Consider the following 10,423-nt stretch of genomic DNA (forward strand, 5'->3'; position numbering starts at 1 on the left):
GTGTCTCAACTTCTGCCCTGCAAACCGGCTCATCTGTACCATTTTCCTAGGTTCCACATACATGCGTTAATATATGATATTTGTTTTTCTCTTTCTGACTTACTTCACTCTGTATGACAGTCTCTAGATCCATCCGCGTCCCAACAAATGACTCAATTTCGTTCCTTTTTATGGCTGAATAATATTCCATTGTATATATGTACCACATCTTCTTTATCCATTTGTCTGTCGATGGGCATTTAGGTTGCTTCCATGACCTGGCTACTGTAAATAGTGCTGCAATGAACATTGGGGTGCATGTGTCTTTTTGAATTATGGTTTTCTCTGGGTATATGCCCAGTAGTGGGATTGATGGATCATATGGTAATTCTATATTTAGTTTTTTAAGGAACCTCCATACTGTTCTCCATAGTGGCTGTATCAATTTACATTCCTACCAACAGTGCAAGAGGGTTCCCTTTTCTCCACACCCTCTCCAGCATTTGTTGTTTGTAGATTTTCTGATGATGCCCATTCTAACTGGTGTGAGGTGATACTTCATTGTAGTTTTGATTTGCATTTCTCTAATAATTAGTGATGTTGAGCAGCTTTTCATGTGCCTCTTGGCCATCTGTATGTCTTCTTTGGAGAAATGCCTATTTAGGTCTTCTGCCCATTTTTGGATTGGGTTGTTTGTTTCTTTAATATTGAGCTCCATGAACTGTTTATATATTTTGGAGATTAATCCTTTGTCCATTGATTCATTTGCAAATATTTTCTCCCATTCTGAGGGTTATCTTTTTGTCTTGTTTATGGTTTCCTTTGCTGTGCAAAAGCTTTGAAGTTTCATTAGGTCCCATTTGTTTATTTTTGTTTTTATCTCCATTACTCTAGGAGGTGGATCAAAAAAGATCTTGCTGTGATTTATGTCAAAGAGTGTTCTTCCTATGTTTTCCTCTAAGAGTTTTATAGTGTCCACTCTTACATTTAGGTGTCGAATCCATTTTGAGTTTATTTTTGTGTATGGTGTTAGGGAGTGTTCTAATTTCATTTTTTTACATGTATCTGTCCAGTTTTCCCATCGCCACTTATTGAAGAGACTGTCTTTTCTCCATTGTATATCTTTGCCTCCTTTGTCATAGATTAGTTGACCATATGTGTGTGGGTTTATCTCTGAGCTTTCTATCTTGTTCCATTGATCTATGTTTCTGTTTTTGTGCCAGTACCATATTTTCTTGATTACTGTAGCTTTGTAGTAGAGTCTGAAGTCAGGGAGCCTGATTCCTCCAGCTCCGTTTTTTTCCCTCAAGACGGTTTTGGCTATTCGGGGTCTTTTGTGTCTCCATACGAATTTTAAGATGATTTGTTCTAGTTCCGTAAAAAATGCCATTGGTAATTTGATAGGGATTGCATTGAACCTGTAGATTGCTTTGGGTAGTATAGTCATTTTCACAATATTGATTCATCCAATCCAGGAACATGATATATCTCTCCATCTGTTGGTATCATCTTTAATTTCTTTCATCAGTGTCTTATAGTTTTCTGCATACAGGTCTTTTGTCTCCCTAGGTAGGTTTATTCCTAGGTATTTTATTCTTTTTGCTGCAATGGTAAACGGGAGTGTTTCCATAATTTCTCTTTCAGATTTTTCATCATTAGTGTATAGGAATGCAAGAGATTTCTTTGCATTAATTTTGTATCCTGCAACTTTACCAAATTCATTGATTAGCTCTAGTAGTTTTCTGGTGGCATCTTTAGGATTCTCTATGTATAGTATCATGTCATCTGCAAACAGTGACAGTTTTACTTCTTCTTTTCCAATTTGTATTCCTTTTATTTCTTTTTCTTCTCTGATTGCCGTGGCTAGGACTTCCAAAACTATGTTGAATAATAGTGGTGAGAGTGGACATCCTTGTCTCATTCCTGATCTTAGAGGAAATGTTTTCAGTTTTTCACCACTGAGAATGATGTTTGCTGTGGGTTTGTCATATATGGCCTTTATTATGTTCAGGTAGGTTCCCTCTATGCCCACATTCTCAAGAGTTTTTATCATAAATGGGTGTTGAATTTTGTCAAAAGCTTTTTCTGCATCTATTGAGATGATCACATGGTTTTATTCTTCAATTTGTTAATATGGTGTATCACATTGATTGATTTGCATATATTGAAGAATCCTTGCATCCCTGGGATAAATCCCACTTGATCATGGTGTATGATCCTTTTAATGTGTTGTTCGATTCTGTTTGCTAGTATTTTGTTGAGGATTTTGGCATCTATGTTCATCAGTGATATTGACCTTTAGCTTTCTTTTTTTGTGACATCTCTGTCTGGTTTTGGTATCAGGGTGATGGTGGCCTCATAGAATGAGTTTGGGATTGTTCCTCCCTCTGCTGTACTTTGGAAGAGTTTGAGAAGGCTAGTTGTTAGCCCTCCTCTAAATGTCTGATAGAATTCACCTGTGAAGCCATCTGGTCCTGGACTTGTGTTTGTTGGAAGATTTTTAATCGCAGTTTCAATGTCATTACTTGTGATCGGTCTGTTCATATTTTCTGTTTCTTTGTGGTTCAGTCTTGGGAGGTTATACCTTTCTCAGAATTTGTCCATTTTTTCCAGGTTGTCCATTTTATTGGCATAGAGTTTTTTGTAGTAATCTCCTAGGATGCTTTGTATTTCTGCGGTGTCTTTTGTAACTTCTCCTTTTTCATTTCTAATTTTATTGATTTGAGTCCTCTCCTTCTTTTTCTTGATGAGTCTGGTTAATGGTTTATCAATTTTGTTTATCTTCTCAAAGAACCAGCTTTTAGTTTTATTGATCTTTGCTATTGTTTTCTTTGTTTCTATTTCATTTATTTCTGCTCTGATCTTTATGATTTCTTTCCTTCTGCTAACTTTGGGTTTTGTTTGTTCTTCTTTCTCTAGTTTCTTTAGGTGTAAGTTGAGATTGTTTATTGAGATTTTTCTTGTTTCTTGATGTAGGCTTGTATAGCTAAAAAATTCCCTCTTAGAACTGCCTTTGCTGCATCCCATAGGTTTTGGATTGTCGTGTTTTCATTGTCATTTGTCTCTAGGTATTTTTTGATTTCCTCTTTGATTTCTTCAGTGATCTCTTGGTTATTTAGTAATGTATTGTTTAGCCTCCATGTGTTTGTGTTTTTTATGTTTTTTTCCATGTAATTCATTTCTAATCTCATAGCGTTGTGGTCAGAAAAGATGCTTGATATGATTTCAATTTTCCTAAATTTACTGAGGCTTGATTTGTGACCCAAGATGTGATCTATCCTGGAGAATGTTCCGTGCACACTTGAGAAGAAAGTGTAATCTGCTGTTTTTGGACGGAATGTCCTATAAATATCAATTAAATCTATCTGGTCTATTGTGTCATTTAAAGCTTTTGTTTCCTTATTTATTTTCATTTTGGATGATCTGTCCATTGGTGTAAGTGAGGTGTTAAAATCCCCCACTATTATTCTGTTACTGTCAATTTCCTCTTTTATAGCTGTTAGCAGTTGCCTTACGTATTGAGGTGCTCCTATGTTGGGTGCATATATATTTATAATTGTTATATCTTCTTCTTGGATTGATCCCTTGATCATTATATAGTGTCCTTCCTTGTCTCTTGTAACATTCTTTATTTCAAAATCTATTTTATCTGATATGAGTATAGCTACTCCAGCTTTCTTTTGATTTCCATTTGCATGGAATATCTTTTTCCATCCCCTCACTTTCAGTCTGTATGTGTCCCTAGGTCTGAAGTGGGTCTCTTGTAGACAGCATATATATGGGTCTTGTTTTTGTATCCATTCAGCAAGCCTGTGTGTTTTGGTTGGGGCATTTAATCCATTCACGTTTAAGGTAATTATCGATATGTATGTTCCTATGACCATTTTCTTAATTGTTTTGGGTTTCTTTTTGTAGGTCCTTTTCTTCTCTTGTGTTTCCCACTTAGAGAAGTTTCTTTAGCATTTGTTGTAGAGCTGGTTTGGTGGTGCTGAATTCTCTTAGCTTTTGCTTGTCTGTAAAGCTTTTGATTTCTCCATCGAATCTGAATGAGATCCTTGCTGGGTAGAGTAATCTTGGTTGTAGGTTCTTCCCTTTCATCACTTTAAGTATATCATGCCACTCCCTTCTGGCTTGTAGAGTTTCTGCTGAGAAATCAGCTGTTAACCTTATGGGAGTTCCCTTGTATGTTATTTGTTGTTTTTCTCTTGCTGCTTTCAATAATTTTTCTTTGCCTTTAATTTTTGCCAATTTGATTACTATGTATCTCGGCGTGTTTCTCCTTGGGTTTATCCTGTATGGGACTCGATGTGCTTCCTGGACTTGAGTGGCTCTTTCCTTTCCCATGTTAGGGAAGTTTTTGACTATAATCTCTTCAAATATTTTCTCTGGTCCTTTCTCTCTCTCTTCTCCTTCTGGGACCTCTATAACGTGAACGTTGTTGCATTTAATGTTGTCCCAGAGGTCTCTTAGGCTGTCTTCATTTCTTTTCATTCTTTTTTCTTTATTCTGTTCCACAGCTGTGAATTCCATCATTTTGTCTTCCAGGTCACTTATCTGTTCTTCTGCCTCAGTTATTCTGCTATTGATTCCTTCTGGTGTAGTTTTCATTTCAGTTATTGTATTGTTCATCTCTGTTTGTTTGTTTTTTAATTCTTCTAGGTCTTTGTTAAACATTTCTTGCATCTTCTCGATCTTTGCCTCCATTCTTTTTCCGAGGTCCTGGATCATCTTCACTATCATTATTCTGAATTCTTTTTCTGGAAGGTTGCCTATCTCCACTTCATTTAGTTGTTTTTCTGGGGTTTTATCTTGTTCCTTCATCTGGTACATAGCCCTCTGCCTTTTCATCTTGTCTGTCTTTCTGTGAATGTGGTTTTTGTTCCACAGGCTGCAGGATTGTAGTTCTTCTTGCTTCTGCTGGCTGTATATTTTTAAACACATTCTATAATTGTTTCCATTTCTCTTGGCATCTTACATGAAAAAATATTTTTAGAATTATCAATAGTAGGGTTTATTATATTTTTGTATTAATTAGTTTGCACTGTAAAAGTAATATACATGAATGGTATAACATGCTGAAACATTTAACGGCATACCAGGATATAAGGGTAAATGTAAAATAACCTCTAACCCAACTAACTTTCCAATCTCACTCCACAGAAGTAATCGTTGTTTTAGATTTTGTTACTTCTGATATTTCAGACGTGTTCTATATACCCAACTGAATTTCATTTCTCTCTCTCTTTTTCTTTCTTTCTCTCTCTCTTTTGTCCTATATGCCTTGCACTTTTCACCTAGAATATTTATCTTATTTTATCTGATTAATATATATCTATTTCTACATCATGTTTTATATAGTTACGGAACACACTACTGTATAGGTGTAACAAACATTACTTATATTTTTGCTCAATGGTGAGTGTTTCAGTGGTTTCAATGTTTACTTTTTGTTGTTAGCACAGTTTAATTGTTATGACACACAGTGTTTTGTGGAGCAAATTTTGTGCACTAATGTAATATAGCTTTGGGAAAATTACAAAAGTGAAATTTCTGATGAAAAGTGTGTGCACATTTTAAGACTGCCATATAGTCTAATTATTGTTCTGATTATCACTCTCATCAATGGTATATGAGGATATATTTTCACCATTCATTCATGAAATTTGGATATAATCAAGCTTAAAATTTCTGTGATCTCATTGTTCAAGCTTTATTTACTAAATAATATTTGGTACTGGTAGTCTCCCATCTTTATTCCTTAAGATAACAATAATGAATTCATTATGTGTTAACATAAATAATATTTTAATTAAAAACCCCATAGTTTTCAAAATATACATAATGAGAAGAGAGGAATTATATTTTTGCAAATCTATTTAATAAACGGCTTAGTAGACAAGAACTGGATTCTTCCTTTCAATTTTTTTTTTTTTAATAAATTTATTTATTTATTTATTTTTGGCTGTGTTGGGTCTTCGTTTCTGTGCGAGGGCTTTCTCTAGTTGCGGCGAGCGGGGGGCCACTCTTCATCACGGTGCGCGGGCCTCTCACTGTCGCAACCTCTCTTTTTGTGGCCTCTCTTGTTGCGGAGCACAGGCTCCAGACGCGCAGGCTCAGTAGTTGTGGCTCACGGGCCCAATTGCTCTGCGGTATGTGGGATCTTCCCAGACCAGGGCTCGAACCCGTGTCCCCTGCATTGGCAGGCAGATTCTCAACCACTGCGCCACCAGGGAAGCCCAAGAACTGGATTCTTATAGCTGCTTCTTTGTTCAGTCTGTTGTGATATGTTGCTATGTTTGATACATATGAAGAAAATCTTGTCTCAGATATTAACTTGGGAAAATAAGTATGTTAATAGCTTTTTAAAGATAATTTCAAATACTCTTCTTTAATAAAACATCAAACCTCAAAAAGTCGTAATTTTAAAAAGGTTAGTTGTTACGTGAAACCTGAAATCATACCAAAGAACATTTTTTACACTGGTTTCTAAAATTAAAGGGATTAATCTCCAAAATTTACAAACAGCTCATGCAGCTCAAGATCAAAAAAACAAGTAACCCAATCAAAAAAATGGACAGAAGATCTAAATAGACATTTCTCTAAAGAAGACATACAGACGGCCAAGAGGCACATGAAAAGATACTCAACATTGCTAATTACTAGAGAAATGCAAATCGAAACTACAGTGAGATATCATCTCATGCCAGTCAGAATGGCCATCGTCCAAAAGTCTATGAACAATATATGCTGGAGAAGGTGTGGAGATAAGGGAAGCCTCCTACACTGTTGGTGGGAATGTGAACTGGTGCAGCCACTGTGAGAACAGTATGGAGGTTCCTTAAGAAACTAAAAATAGAGCTACCATATGATACAGCAATCCCACTCTGGGACATATATCTGGAGAGAAACATGGTTCGAAAGAATACATGCACCCCAATGTTCATTGCAATGCAGTTTACAATAGCCAAGACATGGAAGCAACCTAAATGTCCATTGACATACTAATGGATAAAGATGTGGTACATATACACAATGGAATATTACTCAGCCATTAAAAAGAATGAAATAATGCCATTTGCAGCAACGTGGATGGACCTGGGGATTATCATACTAAGTGAGGTAAGTCAGACAGAGAAAGACAAATATCATATGATATCGATTATATGTGAAATCTTTAAGAAAATGATACAAACAAACTTATTTACAAAACAGAAACAGACTCACAGACTTAGAGAACAAACTTATGGTTATGGGGGGGAAGGGGGGGAAGGGACAGATTGGGAGTTTGGGATTGACATGTGCAATCCCAGGAAGAATATATTGATTTTTATTGCATCATAGAATAAAACATTTCAAAATACTAATAATTTTAGACAAAATTTTAAAATTTAGAAACATTTTTGAAAAAAAATGCTTTTAACTATTATTGCAAAACAAGACCACAAAGTATAATTACTTTCTTTTTGTTCACTTTTATAGACACACAGACAATTTGAGGATTTCAAAATAATTATTTACTGAATAACAGCTACATAGAGAAAGGATAGCAGGTGTAAACAAAGAGAAATAGCAGAACAGTATTGTTAGTGAGAACAAACAAGATTAATCTCTAAAAATACATTCATACTCTATCCGTATGACTATAGAAAATTCTAGAAAGCACAAGTAAACACAAGCAAGTAGTCTATTAGCCACCAGAACGACAATACCCCATGTCATGTAGCCTCTGAAAAAATGCTTTTCACTTCTGAGATAATTAATGTGAAACATGCAAGTAACATCTTAATGTTATTATAAAAATAATTTTTACACTGTGAACTCTCTGCAAGTCTTGAGGTTCATGATCCACACTTTGAGAACTACTGCCTGAGACCTTTTCCTTGTGGACTGCTCGTCACTTAGGTCTCAGCTGCCTCAGACAGGCTTTCTACCACCCAAACTGAGGGGGTCAGGGACTTGCCTTCACTTATTCTCTGTTGTTTTAACATATTATCGTTTGTTGCATTTACCACTCTCTGGAATTATCTTAGGTTGTTTGTTGATTTTTTAGCAGTGTATTTTATAACTATCATTTCCACAAGAATGAGGACTTTACTGGTCCCTTAGGGTTGGCACAGGTCCTCCATATAAGTTTGTTGAGTGAATGAAATATTTTTCAAGAATATTCCTTGTTGTTCTCAACTTGTCTGTTTTTTCAGATGGATTCTCATTTACATTTTTATAGCAAAAACAATAGTGTTGGATTTGAAAGAGGTCACACTGATTTTTATAACTCAACCGAGGAGAAGTTGACATCTTTACAATATTGTATTTTGACATCCAAGGATAGATTGTCTTAGCATTTATCTAAGTGGTTTTTTGTAACTGTGAATATCTAGCTTTTAACTGAATCTGTACAGTAAATTAATTAACTTTTGAAAACTCCATGCCATGACAGAATCATGGTGGAATATAATTCCACTCTAACCACTGGAGAATTTTAAATAGTTTATTTTTAATCTTTTTTTCAGGTCTAGTTTTCTCCAGATTATCTTGTCTCTATTACTGAACCAACTGAACCTAGAAGATACAAAAATACTATCATTTACAATGCTGAGATGGATTTCGATTTTGTTGTACAGGATAAGCAAGAATTTAACTTCCCTTTATTTTTCATGAAAGTAGGTAAAGCACAAGGAATGTGCTCATGACATTATAGTTTTTTTTAAGTTCAAAGTTTCAACCTAGAAGTTTCTCTGACATGTCCTTTAAAGCTCACAAGACAGATACAAGCCACTGTATGTGAAGCATGTCTGCCAGATGTTACGGTTTATATATGTCTAATATAATGTGTATCATGATTATACATATTAATTGGATTTAAGTGGAGTGAAATAGGAAGAAGTGTAATAATCATTTCAAATACAAAAATTTTAAAAAATATATCAAGATTATGACAACTAAGCATAAAAAAGTGATGACATCAGGCATTCTGCCTTCTTCTAGCCCTTATTAATCTCTGTGTGTGTGTGTTTACCCAATACGTTCTAGCAGTTAAGAGTGTTCTATAACATATCTGCTGATTCATTTTGAGCAATTCATTTCGCCTCAGTTTGCTTATCTTTAAAATTGGAAAGGTCATGGTGCCTATTTTGCAAAGCTTTATTCATGACCTTAAATGAGTTATGCATGTAAAACTTTTAGAAAAATTTCTTGCACACAGTAAACACTCAATGATTGCTAGCTATTATTACTGTTATGGAGGTCCACCACTCCCAGCATGTATGAAAGAGAGTGACATGGAAGGTGGCGCATTGTGTAGGAGCAGCAAATTCCCTGAGATGGGAATCTTTGCTTCTGTCTCTTCTGTTGTCTGCTTTGCAACTAACTCTATGTATATAAACTCTATGTATTTAAACCCTTTAAATCTCATTTTCCCCTTTTGTAGAATAGAATTAATTACCACCATCATGGGTGATGGTAAAAGGATTAAATGAGTTAATACATCACTTAGAACATTGTAAGCATACAGTGGTTTATTTTGGTAAGCTAAAGCATATAAAAATAGACATAAATTATTAATATTTATACTAATATTTACATTAAACATGCAAAAACAAATTAAAAATACAACTTATCAAAAGTATTATAAGGTAAACTAATAAGATGTAATGAAAGAGACTACAAGCATTTGAAAGCAGAGAAAGACTGCCTGTTGGATAAACAAATATTTAAACTGGGTAGGAAAATGTGAAGAAGTGGAGCAAAGAGTGTTCAGTGCAGAGATTTCAGAATTTCTTAATGAGGGGTCGATGATAAAAGCTGGGTAGTTTAGTGGCATGGAAATTGCAGTTGGGCATGTAATGATGACCAGGTTATGTAGGCCATCACAGTCTATACTATACATTTTAGATTTTCATTCAAGTGCTTTGGGATGCTAATAATTGTAGGTAATTGAATAACAAGAGGAAGTCAAAAGGCCAAATTGGACATAGTAGCATTAGTCCAGACAAGAATTGAAGATGGTGACTTGAACTACAGAGGTGGCAATGGAAATGGATAGAACTTAGTACATATAATTTCAGTATAATCAAAGAATGAGTTAACTGCATAAAAATATTTCCTTCTAATGTCTGTAGCTGGAACTTAATTAAGAACTTTAAAGACTGTAAGCACTGAAAAAAAATCTTATGGAGCTACTCTTCAGTATGCAATTCAAATTAAAATCAATGCAAACCTATACAATGAGTGTAAGACAGTTAGAAAAATTCTGATTTGCCTCTTGAGGGAAAACCAAATTATTCATTTACTGGTCCACACATAAATGCCTATAAAGACTTAGGCACCATATTGCACTAGAGACCAGCCCCCTGTCCTCACGAAGCACAGAGTCAAGGTAGAAAAGATGCAAATAAGCATGCAGTTATGATACTGTGTGGCAAATGCTTCTACAGAGGGAAGAATA

The sequence above is a fragment of the Balaenoptera musculus genome, chromosome 10, assembly GCF_009873245.2.
Source record: "Balaenoptera musculus isolate JJ_BM4_2016_0621 chromosome 10, mBalMus1.pri.v3, whole genome shotgun sequence".
In the NCBI taxonomy this organism is placed as follows: Eukaryota; Metazoa; Chordata; class Mammalia; order Artiodactyla; family Balaenopteridae; genus Balaenoptera; species Balaenoptera musculus.